This window comes from Puma concolor, chromosome D3 (genome assembly GCF_028749965.1).
Source record: "Puma concolor isolate L17-30 chromosome D3, mPumCon1.1.hap2, whole genome shotgun sequence".
Lineage (NCBI taxonomy): Eukaryota > Metazoa > Chordata > Mammalia > Carnivora > Felidae > Puma > Puma concolor.
In genome coordinates this window covers 75018508-75032865 of record NC_141678.1, presented here as the reverse complement: position 1 = coordinate 75032865, position 14358 = coordinate 75018508, and the positions used below count along the sequence as shown (strand labels likewise).

At 36.8% G+C, this 14358-nt stretch overlaps 1 long non-coding RNA gene across 1 annotated transcript in view; it reads right to left on the bottom strand.

The window, feature by feature from the left end:
- Positions 1 to 14358, bottom strand: part of LOC147575636 (uncharacterized) — a 464128-nt gene that overhangs the window by 348743 nt on the left and 101027 nt on the right. The window contains exon 4 of the long non-coding RNA XR_015242581.1: positions 387 to 508. This is a non-coding gene — a long non-coding RNA (uncharacterized LOC147575636). The remainder of the gene's footprint in view (positions 1 to 386; positions 509 to 14358) is intronic.

Genomic DNA, 14358 nt, shown 5'->3' with positions numbered 1-14358 from the left:
TATTCAGCTCCCTTATTCTGGCCCTGCAACTAATATTAGAAACTCCAATGTATACTCTGCTTGAGCTTCTCAGCTTCAACTTCCAACTAAATTTCTTGTCTCCACACAGTCTCACTCTTAGCATCAGCCACAGATCTGGTGAGAGCTGTTTTGTTTTGTTTTGTTAATTAATTAATTTTTTGATAGGCTCTGGCCCATAGTGCCACTGCTGGCCAGGCCTCAACCAAAACAGGGAATCATACTTGAGGGCTTAGGTCTGAAAGCCCTTTACCCAGTGGCCATACAACCAATGCTGTGGGATGTAAACACAATGCCAGAAGTAAGGCTCACAGTCCTCAGAGCCCAGGCAACAGAGCTAGCCGCTCTGATCTTCCAAATGTTCTTACCTTCCCATTTCTTCATACTCCGTTGCCCTGAGAGATGAAGGAAAACTCATCAGACCGCCCAGCTTCTTGTTAATATTGCAGCTCTACACAGGAACAAATTGCTTGTAGTTCACAGTAATATCCTAACAAGGAAAGAGGATTTTTCTGTGAGGTTGGTCTATTGTCCTAATTATTATAAAGAACGTTATGTTATACCTCATGTAATAAATTCCATCCCATCCTAAAACCCTATATACCAAACCTTTCCCCTTCCTCTTAAATTTTCTATGAAGCAAGGTTTGGTACTTATTCTCAGCTCCTGGCTGGAGATTAAGTATGAGAAAGAAACATATGTAGTCAACTTCTCTGGTTCACCTACTGCTGGGGCTCCCAGAGTTCATTCTTCATCCTTTGCAGCACCTAATCATGAAGAAGCAGTCATTTAGTAGATGGGTATCGGGTCTAGAGCATCATACCCAGTCCAGAAACAGCCATGGCCCAGTAGTATAAGAGGAACTGACTAACTTCACCATGCATTGTCCCCCAGAGTACCCCATGCTCAGCTACCAAGAATCATTATGCATCCATGTGAAATTGGTAGTAGTTAGCATTTGTTTCTGTATCAAATCATAATTAACTAAGGCAACTTTGTAAACCTGGCCTTGAAAGCCCAATGACAGATGGCTATCCAATCCAAACACAGTGCTAAGTGAATAATCGTGGTCCTGGGTACCCAGGAAGAAAAAAACAAAAACAAAACATCCAAATCAAAGTACGCAAAGGAGCTGTCCATCATTAATCATTGTTCACAGGTCCTCTACTGGCTCTCTACCCATAATGCCTTTGTTGTCTGGGAAATGCCACCCTATACTTCTTTTGCCAATAGTACAGCATTTGCCAATAGTATTGTCTGCACACTCCACAGATCTCCATTCTACCCACCCAGGAAACCCAAATAAGTAGTTTATTAATAAAGAGGTGATTTAGATCAAGATTTAGAAATCCTTGGGGCATCCTGGTGGCTCAGTCAGTTAAGCATTCCGACTCTCTTTTTTTTTTTTTTTTTTTTTTTTTTTTTTTTTTTGCATTCTGACTCTTGATTTCTGCTTGGGTCATGATCTCATGATTCGTGGGTTCAAAACCCACATCAGGCTCTGTGCTGACAGCTCAGAGCCTACTTCAGATTCTTTCTCTCCCTCTCTCTCAAAATAAGTAAAAACTGGAAATAAAATTTAGAAATCCATCCTGGTGTCCCAAGTATGAGAAAGTCCAGACAAATGCCCAAACGATGCACATCTATTAGCAAGGATGTTTATTTTATGAGCCAAAACTGAAGACTTCTGTTATTGTATACATCAACTCTTACCCAGAACTCATTTGTCCCTCTATATCCTGCTAAGGGAATTCTTTGAAAAGAAGAATGAGGCACTCTATAATGATGAAATTAATGTAACTTCAACTTGAATATCATTCAAGGCTTACTACACCTCTCTATTTGAGTCTTCATTACTCACATCAACTCTGTGGAGGTCAAGTCTTCTTCAAAGGCTAAATCTGAGCTGAACAGCACAACACCTAGCACTCTTTTGGACTGACACCAACAAAAATAGAATAGGACTTCTGAAAATCGAATCCTCCATAAAAGCAACAAGAATACTGAAAAAAATGGTCAATGTTACCATCTTTAGAACTTTGGAAATTAACCAAAGGTTTGCAATAATCTGAGGCACATTGATAAAAAGAAAATACTAGCTCTTGGTAAGAATAACTAGCTTTGTAGAATTTTAACTGACCCAATTGCAATCCCTCTCTCTCAGCTCCATAGTAACCTTAAAAACAAAACAAAGCAAAACAAAACAAAACAAAACAAAACAAAACAAAACAAAACAAAACAAAACAGCCTTATAATCATACTAGTTTTGAAAACAGCAGCCTAACATCCACTGGAAGGAGAACAGATTTGAAGCTCCCCCAAAATACCTGCAAGCTCCATTTGTAGGCCCTGCCTTTATTTGACCTTACAGTTTGATCAGTGAAAACAGGAGTCATCTGTTGAAAACAATCAGTGGCAATTGTTTAATATCACACCTGTCTAATGCAACACTAACAATTGGGGCAAAAAAAAAAAAAATGAGTTGAGAAAAAAATTAAGGAAAAGCTGGAAAGTAATATATCCATAGTATGCTTTGTAAAGCTCTAATATATTTCTGGGAATCTAGGCTGTATATACATGAGTAAGGCTGTGCACATGCCCAGAAAAGACTTGAGAAAGCCCTAAATTCTCACCTTTTGCTGACCCTGAAGCTCTGTGCAAGCAGGAAATACAGGCTAAAGCACAGTTATAAACTGTCTGCCCAAATGTTAGAAGGCATGCTCCAACACCCACACAGAGTCTCTCAATAAAGCCTGGGAGACTTATTGGTTCCAGGCATTTAAGGAATCTCTGTGCAAACATTAGCTGACTACTAATGTAATCAAGCAGACACTTTAGTGGTCACAGTGACAAATAATGCAGACTTAACAGAATTCATTCAGGAAAACCACTAAACAAACAAAAGGCAACAACAACAAATCCTGCAGTGGGTTTAAATCTGATTTCCAGAGTTACCACATTATATAAAACGTTCAAATTACAACAAAAAATTATAAGACATGTAAAGAAACAGGAAATATGGCTTATATGCAGGAACTCACATCCATGTGAAAAAAAAAAAGACTGGCAAAGACTCTATTTTTCTCCTATCTGATTTAAAAGACAATTGCATAGAGCAATAATTATAAATCCATGTGGATAGGCACATAATATAAAAATGTAATTCATAAGGCAACTATAGCACAATGGAGCAGGGAGGGAACAGAGCTATCTAGGAACAAAGTTTTTGTATACTATTGGAAATTAAGTAGATATTAATCCAACCTAAATTGTTATACATTCAGATATTAAGTCTAATCTCCAAGGCAATCATAAAATATTTTAAATTATAAAAAGAAAAAGCCAAGGGAATTAAAATGGTACACTAGAAAATATACATTTAACACAAGAGAAGCCAATGATAAAGGAATAAGCAAACAATTTATAATGTACATAGAAAAAATAGCAAAATGGCAGACATAAATTATACTTATACTTTATCAGTAATTACATTAAATGTAAATGGATTAAATACTCAAATCAAAAGGCAGAGACTGGCAAAAATGATTTTTTTTTCTTAATGATCTAACTATATGCTGTTTATAGGAGACACAATTTAGATTCAAGGACACAAATAACTTGAGATATATCACAGAATTGAAGGAAGAAACAGACAATTCAGCAATAATGTTTTGAGACTTCAGTAACCTAGACAGATCATCAAGGAAACAGAAAACTTGAAAAATAACATAAATTAACTAAGAGATATCTATAGAACACTCCACCCAATGACAGCAGAATAAACATTCTTCTCAAATGTACATGGAACATTCTCCAGCATAGACAACATGTTCAGCCATAAAAGAATACTCAATAAGTTTAAAAAGATAGAAATCACACAACTTATATTGTCAGGCAACAGCAGAATGAAATTAGGAATCAACAACAGAACAAAACTTGGGAAATACACAAACATGTGGAAAATAACAAACTGTTGTTGTTGTTGTTGTTGTTGTTGTTGTTGTTGTTGTTGTTTTAAGGTTATTTTTGAGAGAGAGAGTGAGAGCACAAGCAGGGGAGGGACAAAGTAGAGAGGGAGACACAGAATCCGTAGCAGGCTCCAGGCTCTGAGCTGTCGGCACACAGCCTGACACAGGGCTCGAACCCATGAACAGTGAGATCATGACCTGAGCCAAAGTTGGATGCCTAATGGACTGAGCCACCCAGGCGCCCAACAAACTTTTAAATAAGGGATGAATCAAATAAGAAATTATAAAACAAATAACAAATATATTTTGAGATAATGAAAACAAAACATCAAATTTATGGCATATATTTAAAGCAATGCATGGAGGTAAATGTATCACTGTAAATGCCTATACTAAAAAGAAGAGGGATCTCAAATCAGCAACCTACCCTTCTCCCTTAAGAAACTAGGAAAAGAAGAACAAACTAAAGTTAGACAAGGAAAAAAAAAAAAGAAAATGATAAAGACTAGAGAGGAAATAAATAAAATAGAGACTAGGAAAACAATAGAGAAAATATATAAAACCATTTCTTGATTATTTGAAACGATCAACAAAACTGACAAGCTTTTTGCAGGACAGGCCAAGGAAAAAAGAGCATAGATCTAATTATTAAAATCAGGAATGAAAGAGGGGATGTTACTATCAACCTTACAAAAATAAAAATAATCTTAAGAAGATAATATGAACAACTCAATACCACCAAATGAGATAATCTAGAAAACATAGACAAATTCCTAGAAAAATACACACTAGTAAAACTGACTCAGGAACTAAACATAAATAGACCTATAAAGAAGTAGAGATTGGATCAGTAATTGAAAACTTTCCCACAAAGAAAAGCCCAGCAGCAGATGTCTTCACTGATGAATTCTATCAAACATTTAAAGAAAAATTAAAACCAGTCCTTCGTAGATGCTTCAAAAAATAAAAGAAGAGAGAAAGCCAGCTAATTTGTTCTATAAGGTCACTCAAATATATAGAGACAGAAAATAAATTAATGTTTGCCAGGAGCTGGAGAGAGGCAGGAATGGGGACTGAGTGCTAATGAGTATGGGGTTTCTTTTGGGGGTGCTGAAAATGTTCTAGAATTACAGGGTCATTATGGTTGCACAATTTTGTGAATATAATTAAAAGTCATTTAATTATACACTTACAAGGGTGAGTTTTATGATATGTGAATATATATCAATTTAGAAATTAAATTACTTGAAATTAAATAAAATTAAAAGTTTAGTTTCTCAGGGCACCTGGGTGGCTCAATCGGTTGACTGTAGGACTTTGGCTCAGATCATGATCTCGTAGTTCATGAATTCAAGCCCTACATTGGGCTTGCTGCTGTCAACCTGTCAGCACAGAGCCCACTTCAGATCCTCTGTCCCCCTCTCAGGCCCTCCCCTGCTTGCACTCTCTTAAAAATAAATAAATTTTCTAAAAAAGTTTAGTTTCTCAATATCACTATCACCACGTTTTAGGTGCTTAATAATAATTTGTGGCTAAGGCTACTTGATTAGTGCACATATAGAGTATGTCTATCATCTCAGAGATTTCTTCTGAATATGTTGCTGGGAGGACCATGTATGGAAATAACCTTCGAGACACATCTTCGTGTGGTAGACACTGTAATATTCCACTTAAACTCCCCCTTAAAAATGAAGGACTTACTCCCCAGATACCAGGAGTGCTTCTGGTAGACAGTTCTCAAGTCTCAATCCCTATGTATATGGTGTCTGCTGAGGACACATCCTTACACCTCAAGCTTACACCTCATCCAAGGTCAGTCCACATCAACCAACTGGTTGATGGGTGGGGTATATAAATGCCTGACCCCTCATCCAAATGTGACAAAATCTGAAAGGTCCTCCCATCCTTCCAGTCCCTCATAGAATTGGCTGGAGCCTACACTGAGACCGCATTACAATCCTCCAACTTCTCCTTCTTCTCAATCCTGCTTCCTTACCTTTCTTTCTCTGGGTGCTAATCACAAAAGTATTTTCTATAAACTCCTACAAGCTAACCTCCATCTCAATGTCTGCTTCCTGAGAAAATGAATCGACAAGACCCAGACCAATTCACACAGTCATGTTCTGTGAAATGGGGCCCCTTGGCTAATGAAGGTGACTGTGCCTGATCTCCCAGATAAAAGGGTGATCACTGTCATATAAAGTATCTTTATCTGTTTCCTGGATAAGGCCTCAGAGTAACCCTGCATTTGAGCAGATTGAGATCAACTATAAAGCCCTGACTGTGGGCCACTCCAGAAATGTAGACATTCTCACTTTGCACATTGTACTGGAGGCCCTGGAGTGGAAAGGCCTAGACTATCTAAGAGGTCCTGATATTGCTAGGGTTCCCTGGGCTCATCAGGGATGATCATCTCCCACTTCTCAGCCACAATTGACCCAATAACTGATCTCCTCAGAAAAGGGAAGAGATTTATCTGTTCTTGGCAATGGCTGTATCCTTTCAGCAGTTGAAAGTTGTCCTTGCTCATACCTCAATCAATTTAACCAACCAACTCAATCAACCAACTCAACACAAACCTACTACTGAAACCAGAGCAACCAGGCTCCAAGTAGGTAACTGCAAAAGTGAGAAGTAACATGTCATGGGCTAAAATCACTAGAGAACTGGCTTGCTTTATAAGCTGATAAAGTTGCAGCTTTTTACAGAACTGAAACTGCCCTTTCAAAAATCCAATGGATTTTTTCTCAGTACTCACATTTCAGTGGCTGTTGTGGTTGGAATATTCCTTTGAAATCTGTAGTGAAAGCTTTGTGATTGTTGGAAATGATACACTCAATTCAATTGTTCCCTTCCCAGTGTTGATCCATTCATGAAAAGAGAGGGTAAAAGACATGGGCTTTTCTAGAGAATCTGCACAGCTACCCAGGAAATCTGCTCTCAGGACCCTCCCAGAAAGCCCTGAAGGAAAATCACAATGAGAGTGAGGTCATACGTTCATGGCATTACCTTTGCTATTATTATGTATTATTGTTTGCTACTGTGTAGTTCCAACTAAAAGAAACAGCTTGTTCTCTAGGATGCAGTGTTCTCTTTGAGATGACCTGAGTCATCAAACTCCCACAGTCCTCTGGGAGTGGAGACAAGAGTTTGTGGTTGTTGGCTACCATTTATTTGAGGTACAAGGGAGGACATGGAGGGTAGGTGATACTTTTTAAAATTTTGGTACTGGATGAAAAATACCAACTGTTCTAGCTCTGTGTAGGACACCTCTCCCTTTTATTCCTGCATATTTTCAGCAACAAACAAATCCTTAGCAATTCTGACTAAATTTCCAATCATTAAAATATCATGTGAATGAAACAAAAGGAGCAGACACATTCTCATTACATACGCTATTTGTCCAAGAGCAACAGAAAAGCATCTGTGTGTGTTCCATAGAAAAGAAAATACCTGGAGGGGCACCTGGGTGGCTCAGTCGGTTAAGCGTCCGACTTTGGCTCAGGTCATGATCTCGCGGTTCGTGGGTTCGAGCCTCATGTCAGGCTCTGTGCTGACAGCCCAGAGCCTGGAGCCTGCTACGGATTCTGTGTCTCCCTCTCTATCTGCTCTTCCCCTGCCTCCCCTACTCACTCTCTGTGTCCCCCTCTCTCTCAAAAATAAATAAACATTTAAAAAAATGAAAAAAAAATACCTGGAAACTGTAGGGAAAATCTGATGATTTCTTAAAATTCCTCAGACAAAGTTTTTCATATATAGATATGACTGAGTGTGTTTGACCTTTTTATCATCTGGTTGCAAGGGTAACTTCGGATTTTGCACTACAAACTAGTCAGAATTGCCTTGCATTCAAACGCAATGTCTCAATTTGTGTGTTACAACATGCACCATCTGTACCTACGATAGTACTTGTCCTTATCAGGTCATAAATGGAAAGTCATCTAGTCATTGGTGGCTTACTTACCATTGGTGGGTGTGTTTGACATGGCTCACTCTTACCATATGGCGATCTTCCATGATTACTCCCTTACTTCACTGGAAAATAATCTGGGAGGGGCAGGGAAAAAATAACTGTGGATAAGGTTGCCTTTCTTAAAGAAATGGCCAGACCAAGAGCCAGCACATTTTATCACATATTGCTTGATTCAAATGAAGCATAGAAATGCAAAAGAAATTTTAGAATTTTCTAACACAAACGTCAGATAGAAGACTATGAATTTTTATGGTACAAAGGAGTCTGTTACACACGATTACCAAAATCCTTTTTTCCTCAAAGGGAAAGATTCCATATGTTTATATTTTATATTTATTACAAAGACATTTGCAATTATATATAGATCTTATTTTAAGGAAAACAGTTTATGAAAAAGAAGTTTTCATACAAGATAAATTTGATGGATAAAAATTCACTTAACAAAATGGATTTTTGCATTTCAAATTTGCCATGGGATTTCTTCTACTGGAAAATAAAAAAGCACAAATAAAAAGTTTAATGGACAAAAATGGGAGACGTAGTACAGTGGAGCATAGACCATGAAACTGGACTGTCTGGGTTCAAATGCCATCCTTGGCTGCGTGACCTTGGGCAAGTTACTTAATCTTTCCGTTCCTCAGTTTCTTCATGTTAAAATAGTGTTAATTAATGGTAATAATAGTATTAATGGTAATAATAATAACGAATTAGGCATAATAATGCCTACTTCACAGAAATGTTAGAAAGATTAAATAAGGAAGTATTTGTAAAGCCCTTAAAATAATGCCTGATACACAGGAAGTGACATGGAAGTGTTTCTTAAGTGAATATAAAGTTGTCAATAAGAAATTAAGGCAAACTTGTATAGAACGTGTTTATCTGTATGTTAAGATGTCAACTTCAGGATATAGTCTATTTTTTTTTAATTCTTAGATCTGCCTTCATATTTGAGTTTTTAAGAAGACTTCAGGGGATGTCAAGGACAATAATCAGTCTTGGGCAAAATCTGTTACTGTACCACGAGGATGATTTTTATTATAATCATAAGCAATAATAGGCAATGCCCTTAAAAATATTTATATTTTAAGGACTGAAGTATATTTTTCCACAACCCAAAACATAAGGCTGCTTGCTTTAATTATAACAGAGTACCAGATTTGCTTAGTTTGTTTGCAGGGCCCGCCTCCTCTTTCTCTCCAAATGCTCTCCCCACCTCTTCCATGTTACTTGAAAAATAAAGGCCATTGGGAAGGGCAGGGAGAGTAAAGAAATACAAAGTAAAGGAGGAAACCACACCAATAGCTTTCAGTAAATCACAACTCGATTGGAATAAATATCAACATGACCAGAATAATAAAGCTTAAACACACATATTTTATTTGAGAGTGTATCTCTAGAGCTCATCATTTCAATATTAAATCCTCCAGTGGTCCAAGGGTACACCAAAGGAATCCAACCCTCAGTCTACACTGGGGAATCCTGGAAGAAGAAGGGACATTACAGGACTTGGGGAAGCAAGACAGTCAAGCCAACTCATTTGCTCGAGGCGCCCACTTGGTCTTTTCCCCTTGTGAGAAGACTATACCTTGTTCAGATGTACTTTTCCTGGGGAGACAGACAAGAAAGTACCTTTCTATCCTCCCATGTTCACTTATGAAAGGGTGAAGATTTGCTTTGCAAAAACTAACCTAAACGTTTTCAAAGGGAACAAGTGAGCAAAATTTAGGAACTTATCTTGAAAAACAAATGAGAAGCAATTTAGCTTCTATACTATACTCAGCATGTAGAAATTATGATATAAAAATTCCCTTCTGAAACACAGGGTTGCTGGAATTGGACAAGGAAAGGTTCCATTTGGGTACTCGTCTAAGTAATAGTTTGCACATCCAGCTTCTATTTATCTTCACGCCATTCACTCATCTAGTCTTTTCTCATACCTTCCGGCTTAGCAAACATCACTTTTACCTCTCACGTGGCCACTTCTTGTTTCTGTCCTATTTGTTGTTTGTGTGGTCTCTTTGTTTGAGTCATTGCTTTTTTTTTTAAACCACATTTCCAAGCCAATGTGTGGGTTTTTTTTTTTTTTCTTCTTAACATACTATCCTAAACCAAGAAAGGATATGGGAGAAAAATAAAACTAGTTCAAGAGGTACACTGAGGACCAAGGAGGTTTTCAAAACGTGGACTTTAGCAGAGAAAAGAGAGGAAGAATCCATATGTGTGTAATTTCTGTTTTGTAAAATCTATAGTTTTTGCATTACTGTATTAGTTTCCTGGGACTGTCATAACAAAGTACTACAAACTGCATGGCTAAAAATAACAGTAGCTTATTCTCTCACAGTCCTGGAAACTAGAAGTCCAAAATCAAAGCATCAGTAGGGCCATCCTCCCTTGGAGACTCTAGGTAGAATCCTTTCTTGCTTCTTCCAGCTTCTAGTGGTAGCTAGCAATCCCTGCCTAACCTAATAGAAGTTGCCCCAATCTCTGTCTCTGTTGTCACATGGTGTTATCTGTGTGTGCCTGTTTCCACACCTTCCTTCTTATAAGGTCACCAGTCATATTAATTAAGGGTCCATCCTAACCTAGAATGACTTCATTTATCTACAATGACACTATTTCCAAACAAACCATATTCCGATATATTGGGGGTTGGGATGTCAACATATCTTTTTGGTGGGACATGGTTCAACCCATAACAATTTCTAATAGTAATAAAAACCAAGATTGTATATGCTTTCTATACATATCTAGCTTAATCTCATAATAACTAGTCCTTGTCCCTCACTCATAGATCAAGAAATTCACACTATAAAATTAAGTCCTATGGCTCAGGATACAGAGCTAATAAATGGCGGAGTTAAAATTTCAGTGACGACTAGAACCTGACTCTTCACTATAGCATCTTACCAAAGAATGTGGGTTATCATCAACTCTTCAGTACTGGATGGGTTATAAGTGCTTTATGATCTAAAATGGACTCTAACACTGTTAACATAATAAGTTGAACTATAAGAATAGTAAAGCAGGTGGGGCATGGGGTAATCTCTATATGTCATTATCTGCTTTGTTAGGGGAAGACTAGATACCTATTACTCCCCAGGCTCAGAGGTCATATCTTACAGTTGGAACAGACACTGTGCCTATAACATGAAACAAAATATCTTGAAGATGTATCACTTCAATGGTGTATATGTACTCTTGAGTCAGAAAATGCCCATCTATACTTTTTATAAGCCAAGAGAAGCATCTCATTGAACTATTTTATAACACTATATTACTAGCCCTATTATATAGTACTTTATAGTATTCTAAGATTTCTAAAATATTAATCATTTATATATAAACTTCAAAATCTTGTTTTATCAGTCTACCACTTATATTTAGCATTTTTCTTATTCGCTTTCTTTGCTTAAGTACTTTTATTTTAAAAGGAAACCTTTAACACTTCTGTAAATTCAAAACCAGTATTCTATGCTATAAGTAGAACTATATATTGCATTTATTTTTAGACATAAAAACACAATTCAAATAAGCAATATCATCAAATTTTAAACTAAAAATAAATATGAAATAAAAGGTTTAAAGAAAAAGTAGTCAGCTTTGGGCTACATCTATAAATTAAGTTCCTCAATAGGAAGAATTAGAAGAAGGTAGGGTCAGTCACTAGGATAGGCGTTTTTGACTCTGTCTTATGGCTTAAGACCAAGGTGAGATCTATATAAACAATGCCATTCTCCTCCTACTTTCCATGACAGCACTAAGAACCCCAAATCATGTGAGTATATAGTTGGAAAAGGGAAAAAAATACCTAAGCACCTTCTCTAATTGGATACTCAATATTAATTCCTAATCAAAATTATTTAGGTGACTTTCCTTCAACAAACTTTTATTTCAAGAAACCCTACGAAGATATTTCCAGACTGTGTTTTTCTGATGGAATGGAAAAACTTACTAATGTCCACAAAATGATGAAAAATGAGTAGCCCAAGCAATTTCCAACATATTCTCCAATATCAACCACTAACAGTGGTGCCACAAAACTGCTTTCTAATTAATGCCTTATTTTACTAGAGGAAATCAGCTTTCTGTTATTACTTTTCTAGATGATAATCTTATCATGCATTGGTTCATTCAATTCAATATTACAGAGCACCTATTATGTACCAGGCATGGATCAAAAAAGTGGGTATACAGCAGTGAAAAAGTTATATTTGATCCCATTCTCCCTCTTTCTCCACCTTCGCTTACAGTAGAGAAGGGAAGACAAACATTGAACAAATAACCAATTGTAAAGGTAATGTGTATTGGCCAAGTACAGGGTGCCATAGTTACACACACCAACAACCTAACTTTATCTTGAGAATGGGCAAGATCTCCTTGGAAATGTGGCCTCCAGGTGACACCTGAAAAATGAATGAATAGGCATTTGCCTAGTAGAACAGAAAGAGTGGCTCCCGAAGAAAAGGAGGGTGAAGGGGAGACCAGATTATTAAGCACTGTATTAAGGATCTTTCAGAATCTCTTGTAAAGGCAACAGGAAACCATTAAGGACTAACTCTGTGTCAGGCACTGCCCTACACATACTATTTAGATTTAATCCTAGTGACTGCCATGTAAATATTATCACCCCATTTATTAAACGAAGAATAAGGAATTTATTATGTGGAATTAGTGAATGCATAAAGCACCATAAGCTAAAATTCTATCTAAATAAATTAAAAGTCTGTTTTTTTTAAATGTAGCAACTTCCTGTTAAAAAGTGATAAATGCTTTTAGTTTCAAAGAAAGCTTATAATTTTTAAAATGAAAAGGGCAAGAAAACTGAGATCCGTGTATTCAAGTGGAAAAGAAATTCTCTTTCTATAATTTCAAAATACTCCAAGTTGACATTGGAAAGAATGCAGCAGTTTGGTTGAAATGTCTTATAGGTTTTTATTGACCCTTGTAATGGACTGCAGGAAATCTTTCTTTCATGTGTTTAAAGCATACGACAAGGAGATACAGTTGAATCAGTCAAATTCACCCACTCTTCCAAACCTCTTTGCAACTCTTAAATCCTTGTAAGTGTGCTTCAAAGCAGAGAGAAATAGACAATGCTGGTAATTACTCCATCCTCTCAAATAGGAATTACTTCCTACATCTTTTATCACCACTCGGTCTCACAAGCTCCTTTTCAGTCATCTAAACCCTTTAAAGAAATTGTTGACTCCATTTTACGGATGAGAGAACTGAGACACAAGACTTAAGTGATCTTGCCAAGGTCAGGAAACTGTCAATGGATTCAAGAGAGACGCAGATCTTGGAATCCCAACTTTCCCCTATATTCAGGTTTCTCAATCTTGACATCATTGAACTCTTGGGTTTGTATAAGTCTTGGTCTTGGATATTGTAGGGTGTTCAGTAGCATCCCTGACCTGTACCTGCTAGATGCCAATAGCACCCCCAATCTTCCCCAACCAAAAACGTCTCTAGGCGATGACAAATGTCCCTCAGAGAACAAAATCACTCCCCAGTTGATTCTGCCCACACTGGAACCCTCTAAGAACGTCTCTCTCTACTGTTAGGCATTTTTTTTTTCATGATCTCATTATTTATATTATAGACACATATTTTATTCGTCCACTCCTCTTTCCTCTTTAACATTGACAAGTTAATGTATGTCTTTGAAGAAAATTTGCAAAAAGAAATCCATAAACACGCCCCTTAGAGATAGTTACAGTTAACATTTTGATGCATGTCTTTGAAGCGTATGCATATTAGCTTTTATATTTTTAAATAAAATGAATAATACTGAATAAACAACCTTATAAGTAGCATTTTCTAATCCCATTAAATATTTCCAAATAACTTTAAAGACTGTCTAGCATCCCATTATATAAACATATCACATACATGAATATATGACAACTTAACTTAAACATTCTCAGTTTCATTATCATAAATAAGTCTGTTGTGAACCCACTTGTATTGACGTCTTTCAGAATATCTTTGATTATTTCCTAAACATAAATTCCCAGAGTTAAGTTACCTCGTTAAAGGGAATAAGCTGGTTTGTTGTCATTCTGTCAGATTGAATTACACTCCCAGCAGAGAGGATAAAAGTGCTCCTTTCCCCAAACCTTTGCCAACATTAAGTTTTTTGTTTTCACCTTTACCAAACTAGTGTTTGAAAGTTTTAATTGTTATTTAATTTGCATACCATGGATTATGAGACAGAAGGTTTTTAAATATATTTATTAGTCAATTTGTAAATTGTCTGTACATGTTTTGTCATTGCTATTGAATTATTCATCTTTTTCCTTTAATATTTGTAAAGAGTGTTCAGAATTTAAAAGCTTGGGGCGCCTGGGTGGCGCAGTCGGTTAAGCGTCCGACTTCAGCCAGGTCACGATCTCATGG